Source organism: Triplophysa dalaica, chromosome 21 (assembly GCF_015846415.1).
Source record: "Triplophysa dalaica isolate WHDGS20190420 chromosome 21, ASM1584641v1, whole genome shotgun sequence".
NCBI classification, from domain to species: Eukaryota; Metazoa; Chordata; class Actinopteri; order Cypriniformes; family Nemacheilidae; genus Triplophysa; species Triplophysa dalaica.
This window is the reverse complement of record NC_079562.1, coordinates 11,159,608-11,173,942: the sequence shown is the minus strand read 5'-3', so window position 1 is coordinate 11,173,942 and position 14,335 is coordinate 11,159,608. Positions and strand designations below refer to the sequence as shown.

At 36.4% G+C, this 14,335-nt stretch overlaps 1 protein-coding gene and 1 long non-coding RNA gene across 2 annotated transcripts in view; one reads left to right on the top strand and one right to left on the bottom strand.

Moving 5' to 3' along the window:
- Window positions 1-14,335, top strand: part of LOC130410318 (uncharacterized) — a 44,660-nt gene that overhangs the window by 5,852 nt on the left and 24,473 nt on the right. Inside the window, exon 2 of the long non-coding RNA XR_008904995.1 lies at window positions 1,875-1,962. This is a non-coding gene — a long non-coding RNA (uncharacterized LOC130410318). The remainder of the gene's footprint in view (window positions 1-1,874; window positions 1,963-14,335) is intronic.
- suclg2 (succinate-CoA ligase GDP-forming subunit beta) overlaps window positions 1-14,335 on the bottom strand; it is a 95,650-nt gene that overhangs the window by 74,144 nt on the left and 7,171 nt on the right. The window lies entirely within an intron of this gene.

Below are 14,335 nucleotides of genomic sequence, written 5' to 3'. Positions count from 1 at the left end.
GCATTGTAACCGATGGACTTTTCCGTTGTCACGAGGACTTGTATGTCGGCAGTGCGCATTCCTTTGACCAAACATTGGGTGCAAGGAGTGCTGATGGGAGTTGTAGTTTCGTAGTGTCCAATCGAGCATTGTTTATTAATTTGCATCACTTTTAAGAAAACTACAATAAAAAGATAATATTCAACCCGCTGAAATGTCTAGTTGGATTGTCTGTCTTACTGGCCACAGCTGTTAATGTCAAGCTCTGATGGTAATCATTTAGTTCTCAGTTCATAATGGCTGCTTGTTTATAACAAAATCAAAATCATGATTATTTCGGCCAAAACTGAGATCACTGTTAGTTACAAGATCACTCGCTGAATTTTGAACATGTAAAAATAAACAAACAACTTTTAAAATGTAAAACAGCTGCACAGCTGTAAATTCTTGCAAAATTGAATGCTGCTCGATAATTGTTTAACCTCGATTTTTTTGTTTTGTAATTGATAGAATCCAAAATTTACAATAATGATTTATTATGCTTAATTGCAATTAATTGCATAAATAGCATGATTAATTGCACATTATTGTGACCCGCATAATATAAACCTGCTCTCTCACAGCATAGTTTTCTTTTCTTATTTCTACTGTCTCTCTCAATGCAAAACTGCTGAAACAAAAAAAGCATCATCACCATGGCAATTCACAGCAAAGTATATAAGACCACTGTCAGCTTTAAAACATCACAATTTCCACAGTAAGGTATTATTTTTATGACTCGGGTCATTTCTAATGGCCACAGTCACACTTAATAGCATTTGCTGAATTTTTTTACTACTGTAGACGCATTTAAAACAGGAAACAGCTTGCTGTTGTACGAGCTAGCCTTTTGTTAACATAACTACTTATAAAAAGTTCCGCGGAAGTAATAAAGTGGCATTGCAGGCAAATAAATCCAAGTTCATATTTCTGTTGCACAGATAAGTTTCTAATGCTCTACTTAGCATGTCAGTATGGTAAAATGTGACTTGGCTCTTGAAGTGTGTAAGTGCATGTTTAATTGCATATTAAAAGCTTTTTATTTACACTTTATGCTTCTAAAAACGCGTCGAAAACGCGAGCTGCACTGCGTTCTCCTTTTTTCCAGAGTGGCTAGACTTTGCGCTCTCATGGCGTCTGTCGTCGCTAAGCAACCATGGGCCACTATAGCCGTTACGACGAGGAGGTAAAAACAAAGGATATATGGAGCATATGCACTGAAAATACGTCTCAATTACTCTGGTACTAGATTTAATTATGCTGTGATCATCTGTGTCTCCATTTTCATTGAGCTTGTCTATACTGGTTGGATGGTTCTTCTCACATGACCCGGTTCATAAACTTCATAATGCCAAAACTGTCCAAAACCGTTCAACACTTTTTTAACTTTTCTTAGGTTAATTTCACGTCGTTCACAATATAATGACACTAGGCGGAAAATAGTTACTTGAAGCAGAGCCTCATACAACACAGCACATTATAAAGGATGCTAGATAGAAGATGTGTAACAAATGACAAAATTGCTTGCTACTATTCACACTGAAACTCAAAGTCAGATCTATACTGTTTGGTATTTAGTTTTGTTATTGAGCTGTTCAAAACAAGTGATTTTAGTTAACTACAAAAAGAGTGCAAAAATCATCCTCACACACACAATCATGACTCAGAGTCATATGTCAATCAAACACAAGGGGGAAAAACTGTGACACCAGATGCCAGATGTCAGGTGTTTGAACAGCTAAATCTGGAGTCTAATGACAGAAATATATGTTAAAATTATCAACATCGAAGCCTAGATCAAAGGCGTTGATATTTGTTATTCTAACAGTTATATTTTGGTTTCTTCTGTCTGTCAGGTGTCATCAGTGTTCCCGTTTCCCAACCCGCTTGATAAACTGGACCGCAGAAGTGCTGAAAGAGCACCATGGCAACCTCTTCACAAATGTGAGCAGTAATTGTTTTCTTTTCCCCGTTCTTGCTATATTTAGCAGGAACCCACTGTGTGGGTTTACAGGTTATTAGTTCAATCAAGGGCAAAAGCAGGTGGAGGTGGAGCTGGAGCGTGAGGAGGGCTGCGATGGGCTTTGGGTGGGAGCGGTTGGGGGGATGAGTTTGCGGCAGGTGTCTGATCTCCCCTGAGACTCTGCCTCAACAGTAATTATCTTCATCAGCACTCTGGAGACACAGCAGTTAAATACCAACACACACCCTTACACACACACACGGGCAGTCAGGCTCAAAGACAGAAAAACAAAACACGCTTAAACAAAGATGTTTAGGTATTGCGACATAAAAAAAAACACATATGCACTTCAAGTAAAACCCCACCCTGTACGGACAAAAATAATCCCATAAAGAATAAAAGTTTGTTTACATAATTTACGTCATTGTACTGTGTATACTTATTTTGCATTTATAAACACATACACATATATTTAGGAAAAATATGCATGTACAGTACATGTATGTAGACAGTACTACATATGTATGTTTAATTAATTAATACAATTATACACATATGTTTATATCTTTAATACATAATACATGTAAATATGCACAGTACACAGACATTAATTATGTAAACAAACTTATTCTGGATGTGATTAATTTTGCGTGTTGTATTTAATAAATCAATCCATCAGCAGCTAAAGTCTAAATTAAAAATAACCCTTTCAAAACCGTGGTTACAGAAAAGCAATAAAAGCATCCCGACAACAACATAAAACCCAATTTCTTAACTTTTCCCATGAACAGTCAAGTCAATATTTTTAAACTCGGAGAATGAAACACATTAGAGAGTCTGCAATACTTTTGGTGAGAGTTTTGCTTACGGCAAGCTTGAAGCGAAAACCGTGACATTATGCAGTGATTGTTAAATGTCAAAGAATGACAATTCAAGGTAAAAAAAAAAAATGGAATTCTCCATTTCTTCATCCAAGTCATTCTGTGTAAAATCTGTTCAATGCTTAAAACAGTCCTGAGAGTTTTATCATCTCATCACTCAGCAACTCAACTATGGCATTGTAGATATTCGCTTTAATAGCTTAGGAATATGGTAATTACTTTACTGTCCCATGTAATTAATTAACACAATCGGTTAAGTAGCTTTACAGAATATCGTGCATTAATGTCTTAACGCCCCAAGTGAGCAAGCCAAGGAAAATAATTGAGGCAAATAAAAACTCCCTAAGATATAAGAATAGTTCAGCTATGTTTCTGCGTTCTGTTCTATAGATATGGTCTCCATCTACCTGGCTATTTTTAAACATAAGGACCGGTCCTGTATAAGCAGCCCACGGTTGATTGTTTAAACCACAATACCACCATAACAAATCAGAAAATTAAAGATGTAATTCATTAATGCCTTAATATTGCTATGATCACTCTTCGAAAGATAAAACTCCATAATTATAAATTGCATAAAATTGTTATACTTGTCTGTGAAATTTAAATGACGGCTAATTTACATTTTCTGACAGAATGTTTCTCTATTCGGTTCTTATCCAAACTTTATGTTGAACAAAAAAATATTACAGAAGTCCACACAGTCATCGTCATTTTGAACATTACTGAGACTGTAAAAAGACTGTATTAAAGGTACAGTATACGATTTTTAGAACATTAGTCACTAAATAATAAAATTAAACCTGAACTTGGCTATTGCAAAAATAAATAATATGGTATAAGTTTTTACCATATCTCACGCTTTATGCATTGTGGCTTTTACAACTGTCAAAAATAGAATTTTAGGTCAGCAACTAGGTCAACAAACAAAGATAGATTACAGTTTCACAGACAAAGTCAGAAAGCACAAAATGAGAACGATAAACTATAGAGTCACTGTTCACATCACAATGTCTCTGAGGAGGTCCAAACCATTGTCTATTCAGATTAGTAGTAGAAAGTTTACACATTCCATCTCATCTAAAGAGCGCATGGTCTTAAGGGCAGGGCGCAAGTGCACTTAATGCATGCGAAATCCTCTTTTCCTAGTTTAAGGATGGGAAAACGGTCAGCGCACCAGACGCATTGTTTGAACGAGTTGTCCCTATTTTCTTAATGAGTCATGGGTGTGTTTTGGGCAAAATGTGCAGTAAACCAATAAGGGCTAATCGATAAAATCGATAATTCGTTGTCAACGAATTTCATTATCAATTGGTTGGTCTTTGACGTCACTTGCAAGCTGAGCATTTATAAATCAAGCGCGTCTTCTTCCCTTTTAAAATTACCGTTTTAGATATGCCTCTTAGTGCAGCATGAGCTGCAGAGTTTTAAAGTCACTCATGTCTCTCCATGGATGCGTCTCTTCGTGCAGAGCGAGATACGCAGTTTTAAAGTCACTCGTGTCTCTCCGTGGATGCATCTCTTCGTGCAGAGCCTGATACACAGTTTTAAAGTCACATGTGTCTCTCCGTGCAGCGCGAGATGCGCAGTTTTAAAGTGAGACATGTTTTGCATGCATCTCTTCAAGCTGCTCAGTTTTAAAGTTTAAAGGGGAGAGGTGTGTTAAATTACATAGGAAAGATTATATTGGGAAAACCCAATTTGTGGCGTTTGCACTTTTCAAAGTACATAATAGTCTAAATACCCTGATTTGGTGGTTTATTTAGTTCAGAGGTGGGAAGTAACGACGTACGTTTCCTTGAGTTTTTGTACTTAAGTATTACTTTCTCTGTTCTTTTTACTGTACTACACTACATTTGAATGACCAATATCTCACTTTTCAAGGCACAAAAAAGATTTCCTTGGCTGACCACCTCTCCTGACTATTGTCAGTTGCTTCTAATATGACACACCTGAATTAACTCACCAGGTGTGTTAATTATGAAGACATTCACGACATTTGGGGAGATGGCTAATGAGTTCAGTTTTGTATACTTTTGGTACTGGACGAATAATTCTAATGTGTTCTTTAAATAACCAAAAACATATTGCGCCATTGACTGACCAGGTTTCTGTCGGTCAGTGGCGCAGTCTTTTCCAGTTGCCTCAAAACAGCACCTCATTTTCATACCAGCACGCACATGGGCGCACAAATGGGTGCAAATGTGCTATATTAAAACCTGACAATGAAAACTGTGATGGTCTGAAACAACCAAAAAATACTTGCTTTCGCCGAGTGTATAATAGAACCCTTTATGGGATGGTAAACATTGCAAGTCACTAACCATGCTTGATGCTGAACACAAAAAAATTACAATGCTATTAAATCCCTGAAGAGGAATATAAATCACACAAACTCTAAATGAAGAATATAGGTTTACAAATGTTTGATGTAAACTCAGTCACTTATGTGAGCCTTAACCTGCAGCTCAACAGTTAAAACAATTTCTGTATAAAAGTTGTCATCCAACCTGCAGCTGAACAATGTTTTTGGAGACTTTCTACACATTTATTTTTCAGTCCAAGTTTTATGCAGGAATGTAACCATGTTCACCTAGTTCATACTAGTTCATGTTGGGCTGCTTGACTAGCCATGTTATTTGCCTCCGTTGAAATCCAAATAGTATTTATTCTGACTTGACTTCTTTTTTGAAGCAGTTAGCGTCTGTTTTACATTATAATCCTATGGAGTACACTGTGTTTTCATAAAATGTCCTGAACATTTTTAAACCTCAGCACCGGCATATTTTTCTGCAGCTCGGAGCGTCTGTTGAGGATAAAAAAAGGAGCTAGCCAATGACAGACACCTGTCATTTCTATAACAAGGAACGTGGTTGGTCGAGGATGTCCAAGCTGGAAAAAATAAAAAGACGGCGAAACACCCATTGGACCAAAGTTTTCTATTAATAATAAGTTTAATTTTCACTTTCAACAACTTTTGAATGGATTTATAGTGAGAAATTAGTATTGTAGTTTTTAAATATGCGATTAGTTAATGCTCTCTATTGCTCTTTTTTTTGTAATTCTGTTACACTGCCTATCTGTTTCTCTGGGCTGCCTTCGTGCACAGATGCTGCCTCTGAAGTCATGGCGTTCGGCTGCTGTTTCTAACCAAACGATACCGGCGTTTTTTTTGTAACTGCGTCTTTTTCGACGGTGAAAAGTTCCAAGGATTCATCTCCTCCAGCCAGGAGGAGGAGGGGCCACATGACTTATACACACACACAAGTTAACATAAATTCTAGCTAACTTGATCGATAGATCGAGCGTGTGAGAAGTACATTTTGAGGGTTCGAGGATTACAAACTCATGCCTACACCGTTTTTTCAACAAGGAGCCATGCAGATTTATTTTTACAGACATACTTATGAGAAACAATTACCATCCGAAAAGGGTTTAATAAGAGTTGATGGTTTCCATTACACTCCTGTAAGTGTCTGGCATCTCCTGTGAGCGTTGAGTCTGAGGAGGGGCGTGGAAAAACCCTCGCCAATATTTTGAATTTGGACTGTATATTCCAAGCTCAATCCATAGGTGTCAATGTTACATATGGCTCCTTCAAGGAAAACATGCAGTTCTGAGCCACCTTTGACTGCAATTTTGTCAATTTTGTCAGAAATCTCAGTTGCTAACATTCAACAGAACAACAAAAATATTCAGGTTTGGAACTAGTTGAGGGTAAATGATGGCAGAAGTGAATAAAGTTCATCTCCTGAGCCATCTAGACCAACCCAACAATTCAAAAGCAACTTTATTTACTGACCTAAACAAAAAAACATTTGCTTTTCTTTAAGGTTTGAATCCTTTATTAGCATTGAAAAAAATAGCATCTCTGGATCCTTTGGGATGCCAGATGTCTCTTAAGGACGTGGTGGCCCAAAGCAGATCTTGACTTATCGGTTGTCCTCACACAAAGGTGAGAGGACAGAGGAAAGCTGTGGCAGCAGTTGCATCAAATTCTGCATGCTAGCAGATGCTCCGCAAGGCCCCTACAAAAACTTAGTAAATCGGGCACAAAGTTAAGGGGATAAACAAGGTTGCGGAGTCTCTGTATTTCTCTTCAGGACTCATTCAATGACTAACAAAGAGCATTCTAATGAATTATACAGCACAAAACGTTAATGAACTCATTTTACAGCATTTTGTGCTAAAGGATTAAAGACCCGTGTATCTTTATTGTTATGTAAACAATACCAGTGTTTCCCCAACCGTTACTTTAGGGGGGCACCCCACCCCTCCCACGGCACCTCCCGCCCCCCTTGAAGGTCAAGGTCATTTTATTTAAGGTTACCTTTCCTATATAACATGTTTATACCTTCTTCTCATGTTAAACAAACTAAATAGCATTATGTTATTTATATTATTTACATGGCGGCATGTCATTTCAGCCTTTCCAATTCTCCATATCGAGTTCCACCGCATTGCAGGCACACAGGTGTCCCTCAGTAGATGTTGCTGTTTTAATGACATAACTTAAGCATAAACCTAACTGTTTGCAATTAAACATACATTTTACATTTTAACAAGATTTTAAAACATGCTATATAATATATAAACAATAATATATACAAAACTTTTTTGCAACAATGGTTTTATGCTTAAGTTAATATTTAGGATCATTTCTAGTATGAATGGCATGGAAACGCTACTTGTTAGTAACTTTGTAAGTACTCATGATATATTCACTTCAGTTGTTAAATTTTGTATTCAGTAGTTTTTTAAATATTAAAATAGACCATTAAGACTTAAGACACATTTTCTCAGTTACCAGGCCTTCTAGGTTTCATACAGACTGTCGATATAAGAATATAAAATAAATGACCTGATAAAACAATAGAGTGATTGAGTAAATATTATTTATTTTAAAAAGTATTGTCTGGACCTCCACCGCAAAGAAAATATAGAGACCGCAGCCCCCGCGCCAAAGCCGTGAACCGGAAACATTGAATACTGCAATAATGCAAAGAACAGCCAAATGATCCCCAGGGATAGGCAGATCTCTTTTTATCCAACCGGATATAAAAGTGATACCTGCACACTTCAGAGGTAAGGGTTAAAAACCATAGTGTGTACCCTCCAAAGTGCTGGAGAGGGTCTGCAGCTCTTGAACATAATAGACTTCTGGCTCACTCATTACTCTTATAACCCTATTCAGATACCAGACCTGCTTCTCATTAACTTTGACAGATAGTAAAAACAGCCTATTGAAATGAATTGCGTTCGGAGGCCGTTTGCACAAAATCATGCTGAGTGGAGTAGAGAACAAGTAAACACAGAACCAAATCATTTCTGCCAGAATTTTAAATATCCTCATCTAAAGGTAAATTTGATACAAGGCATTGGCTGAAACAGTATGGGCAACTCATTTAACAAATCTGCAGTGTGACATATTGCAGATTGGATCAGTTAACTGGATTGTGTAAAGTATGCTATGATGTTACTGGTTTAAAATATTATTTTTCTGCACCTGCATCGCCAGGAAACTTCCAATCTCTCCACTTCATCTCAATCCACTTGAATTCACCCTATATTTTTTTTTAAATATGTTTACAGTCGCTGTCAGATGGAAACTTCAATAACTCAAAAACCTCTTCAGAAACTGAAAAAAAACTATTTGTAAATAATTAAACACTATGATTTCTAAGTTGACCTGCTCTTTTTAATATTTTTCACTGGGTATATACAGTATTTGTAATATCCATAAAAAAACATGAGGGTGAGAAATAGGGCTGCAGCTATTGATTATTTTAGTAATCGAGTACTCTACTGATTTTTCCATCGATTAATCAGGTATTCGGATAATAAATACTTTTTCTTTATTAAAGAGCACTACTAAATATACAAGAGAAAATAAGATAGGTCTCTTAAAATGAACAACTAATTTGTTTCCTTTTCAGACAAAAATAAAAACGTTATTGCTGAAATTGCATACATAATTATCTGTGAAAAGTTAACCCCTTCAATACGTTAAATTGCCATATTACATTCAAAATGCAATATAATACAAAAATATAAATAAGAAACATTAATAAAAATAGAAAGAATAATTTTAAAGGTAAAAAACTAACTTCATCCTATGCATGATGCATTTAGTTTATCTAAATTAGTTTTAGTTTCTTTCTTTTCAATTAAATAGTAATAATTTTGTCCACATAAAATACAGAGTTAACCGGACTTTTATTTTGCCAGTTTGTTGGAAGACGCTTATTTTTTAGTATGTCTGTTTCTTCACTCAGACGCAGACGCAGACAAATTCATGAGCATCACGCATGTAGCATGTTAAACTGTGCAGTTTATTCACACAGACATGCAGTACTGCCAGATGTCAAGTTTAAATAACAGGATTAGGCATTCACTAGTCCGCATTTAGTTTTATGGGCTCAATGCAGCCGGAATACCAGTTTCACTCACAAAATATACTAAAACTAAGTAAAATGGAAGTTCACCATTGCACATACCAAAGGAGCTCACTAGATTCACGTAAAGCGCAACGCCGCAAGAAAGAAATCAACTAGAATTGGGCCGATAGACAATGCCATAGTCCATCGCCGATGGCCAGCAGACATCACAACGTTGAGTCAGCATTGTGATTCCAACATATGTTCCACTTTCGTCGCGTGACTTTAATTGCTCTATGCCTGTCTTTATAACTGGGGAACTCAGTGTTCCTCAAGAGGAAACACAGTTTGCGCAGACCTCCCTGACTTTATAACTGTACATAGAAGACACGTGTCTGCCCAGCCTGCGTTGCATTAAGAATACGAATGTCTGCACAGCCTGCGTTGTATAAAGACGTGCCTTACTTTGAAACACCTCAGGGTGATTTCATCCCTAAAAGCAACATCTACAGAAGAACCGGAGAGCACAACCAATTCAGTGGAGATGACGTGCAGTCCCACTGACCTTATCATGACTTGGACGCAACTCTGCCTTAGCAGGACAGAAGGAGAGGATAAGAAACACAACTGCCTTCCTCAGAGAGAAATATTGGCTTAAAATTAGCATATTCATGGTGGGATATTTACAAATCTGTATTGACCAAACCAATTCTTTGGGGAGAGGAAGAGAAGCTTAGGAGAGCTCAATCCCAGAGATGTTCTGAGACCGGGCTTAAAACCAGAGCTTCTTTGGAGGTCTTTCAAAGGTCACTGCTGTTTCATGATGAATACTCCATGTGGATATTGAAAACATTAAAACAGAGAGATAGTTTTTCACTCCATATCTATTACAGTAACCTTTTCAATTGCATGTATTCTCATATAACCATTATATAATTTACATACAAATATTAATGCATTCTCATTTTTGCCATATATTTATTTATTTATTGGGATAAACCTCGTTTTCAAGGGGGGTCCACAATATCACATATATCAAGGCCTGCTTAAAAAAATACTTAAAATAAGACAGAAATGATAGGTGAATTACACAAATAAAGCTAACCTTGCCATAACACTATGGCCCTACATTTTTTTTAATAAAAGTTAAATTGAACAAGACTAGACAATGAGGTATATTTTTACACAATTTATTAATTGTAAATGTAAAGTTAATTTTACTTAAACATTTACTATTAAAAAAATCTAAGTTGCATTTGTCAGTATTAATTATCTGGAGCTTACATAAATAGTTGTATTTATTACTAATATTTAATATAAATGAATAAATACTTGAACAAATGTGTTGCTCATTCATTCTTCGTTAATGTTAGTAACCATTTAAATGATTAACACATTTTTATTTGGCTTTTAATTACATATAATCCTTTATCAGCACACATAGACGAAAACGCAAACTTTACGCAAGAAAAGTGGCAGAGACTCTGCACTGGCCATCTTTCTAACATTAACAACATTTAACCGGAGCGAATGAGACGAGTGGATGAAATCATTGATCAGCGCACATACATAGAGCATTATGGTAAACATGGACGCGCACACATGCATCACATGCAAGAACTGCTGCGGAGACTTTACCCGCACCAGCATTATTTCAAACATCAACTTAACCGGAGCGAACGAGACGAGTGGGTGAAATCATTGATCATCGCACATAAAGACAAAAACTCTTGCAATAAACATGAGAACTGTTGCGGAGACTCTGAATTGCCAAGCTTTCTAACATAAACAACGTTTAACAAGGGCGAATGAGACGAGTGGATGAAATTATTGATCAGTGTTCATACAGAGAGTGATATGGTAAACAAGGGAAGTGTAAATGAGCGTGCACTAAGCATCATATGTGTTACTGAGACTCTGCACTGGCCATCTTTTTTAAAGGGGTCATATAACACGGCCAAAACGAATAGTATCGTTTGTTTTAGATGTAATGCAATGTGTATACACGATTTAAGGTTAAAAAAAACGCTGTATTTTCAACATACCGTGCATGTTTGTATCTCATCTTTGCCCCACAGAATTTTTACAAAGCTCATTACTCTGAAAAGCGAGGTATGCTATGATCGGCCAGCTAACCAGTGTGAAGTTATTGGTTGAATACTACTGTGCGGTGAAATCTAAAAGCCAACACATTATACACTCTCTGTGGCGCAAGGAAAAGTCTAAATTGTGTGCATTGCAAGCTCTCTTGCATGAAGAAATGCGCAATGCGCATTTGTAATATTGATTCGCAACATATATTGGCAAAAGGCCAACTAACGTCTAGGGAATCAGCTATCGCCGATAAGTCTGAGGATCATCGATACACGATAGTATCATCAATCTTAAAAACCCAATAATCCACACAACACCATAAAGGCTAATTCACACTGATCCAACAAACGTTTCAAGGATCAGTGTGAATTAGTCTTAATGCTCTCATAGTCAGAAACAGAGGGCATATATGCTCATGATGGCAAAGGAGAGAGTGAGTAAGTCGGAAACTTGTAGAAAGACTATGAATGGCTAAGAATGGCTGAATGGCTGATGAATGGCTAAGAATGGCTGACTAAGAATGGCTGATATACCGATAAAGAAAAGATCATAAGAACATAACTGTAAAAAGATGTGTAACGATCAAGCAAAGACTAGAACGAAGTTGTTACCGGAGTGGTTTGTTTCAGTTGGTTACTGAGTAACAGTTTTGTTGTCTCACAGATCTAAGACGTGCAGATATGTTGTCTTATAATAACAGAACAATTTTTTAGTGTCGTCATATATTTAGAGCTGGTTTGCTGCATGTGCAAGTGGGTTTCTTTTGCATGGGAGTGTGTTTCTTTTGCATAGGAGTGTGTTTCTTTCGCATAGGAGTGTGTTTGTTTGGGTGTCAAATTTAAATATCCACAACGCTACTCAGAAATCGCTAACCTCACCTTTAAGGATCACCTCAGTTGTATGGTATCCTTCATAAAACAGTCAGAGACCAGCTGTCTCCAAGGGTTGAAATCCTCATTACCAGTCATAGTTCTGCCATAAACCCTTTGAAATTACTGTTCTTAATTAGCACCTCCAAATGGCCTCACATTTAATTAACTTGCAGAATTCTTCAGGGGCATTATGATTTAAAAAATTAACACATTTTTCCATTCCTGATTGTAACTAATTGGTTTGCTTTATTCAGAACTGATAGCTGCCATTTACCCTGCATAATACAGCAAATAATATAAAACCAGCCCCTTAACAATACAGTGGTGCCAGCAGCGAGTGTTTATTATACTGTAAGGTCATCTCAGACACACTAAAGCCGAAGTATCTCTGTCCTTTACAAAAGGACTGAAACATCATGGCAGTAAATATTTGAATTATAAAACATTAAATTCGGTAACACAAGAAAATTGTTGTATTTTCTATCTTGTTCAAAGCGTAATTTTTACATCTGCATTATTTATAGCTTTTTCTTCTGAAATGTTTATTACCATAACATGCCCCGATTTGTCTAAATGCATTAATTGTAATTCAAATAGAGTAATGGTTTACCGGATGTTCTCAAAAGACAAAAAAAGACTAAACTAAATTACTGACCGAATAATCATCTATAATAAAAATGAATAAATAGTGGAATAAAACAAGTGTCCATGATCGATATTCTCCTCCTCTGTAACATTTTTAAAGGAGTGTTTACACACAAAGATATTTACATTATTTTATTTGAAGAAACACATCTAGTACTTTTCAGGTAAACAGATTACTTTGGATTTCTCTAGTTAAAAGCTTAATATTATTAAACATTTTGTATAATTTTCTATTAAAATATACTGAATGGTCGTATAGTTATGCATGATTAATAATTTTTGTAAAAAAAAGTTGAAAATTGTAAAAAAAAAAGTGGAAATTGTGTTAACCTGTCTGTAAAAGTTTTTAACCAAAAATGAAATCATGTTTGACAACTTAAAACCAAGATGTTTTGAGAATAACTCGTACGATTTTTGACCTACAGAGGGATTCAAACCCTACTATTGAAATTCCAGCAAAGTTAAGCCTCAATGCTTTATAAACACACATAAAACACAGTAGTGGAAGTAAACTCAGGAGTGTCCATACAGCAAGAGGGTGGGAGTTCCCTTCACTTGTACTCTGGCCACCTTCACATTCAACAGGTTTAAGAACTGAAATTATATTGTGAAGGAGTTTTTTGGGGTCACCAGACAGGCTTCAGGTTTAATGAAAGGAAATGACTTGACATGTGCACTTATTGAAACAAATGGGAAAATGTTTTAATTCGGAATATTAATATTCACGCTAGGTCACTGTTGCATAATGAAGCATTTATTGAATTATCTGGTGTTGTAGAAATGGTTGAGTAAAGTCATTTGTGACCTTTGAGCGCTCTCTGATTTTGTTTTAAAACCGGTATAAGCGTCTGACTTCTATTCAGCAAGGCTAGCACTGGATGAGCGACAGCCTTTTGACAAGTTGACAAGAGACCACCGTTAGGCCGTGACGCGTGTCAGCGGAGCATGTTGAAGGATTTAGATGGCACAGATTTGCATCATGGGATACACTTTTGGCTTAATCTCCTGAAGACAGTGACAGGCTGAAGGTGAAGGGAGGTCTCTACAGATATGAAATAGTTATCAATTAGCATATTTAATGAGGAACAACATACAGAGCTAATAAAGAGGGAGGTGAAAGAGGGCAAATATGAGCGAATAGAAAAACAGGACTGGACATAATACAACAAAAATGAGACATTCTGGGCTTTTCGTTTCAACCCCACTCAAACAAACCTGCTTATAATTTTTAAGGAATCCTGTAGACCTTGACCAGTCTGTGTTGAGTACGGAGTCATGTGTTTTTGAGTAATTTTGGTGCTAAATACTGCTGGAAAGTGGCCTTCACACTGTATAAAGTGAACATGCAGTCTGTTTTACTTAGTCTTTTGCTTTCCAAAAATTTTACTCAGAATTGTACACTTTTCCAACTTAACCGCACAGAAATTCTTGATTACCCAAACTTCTCATTTTCAGCCAAAATAAAATTTCCCTTTAAGGAACCAC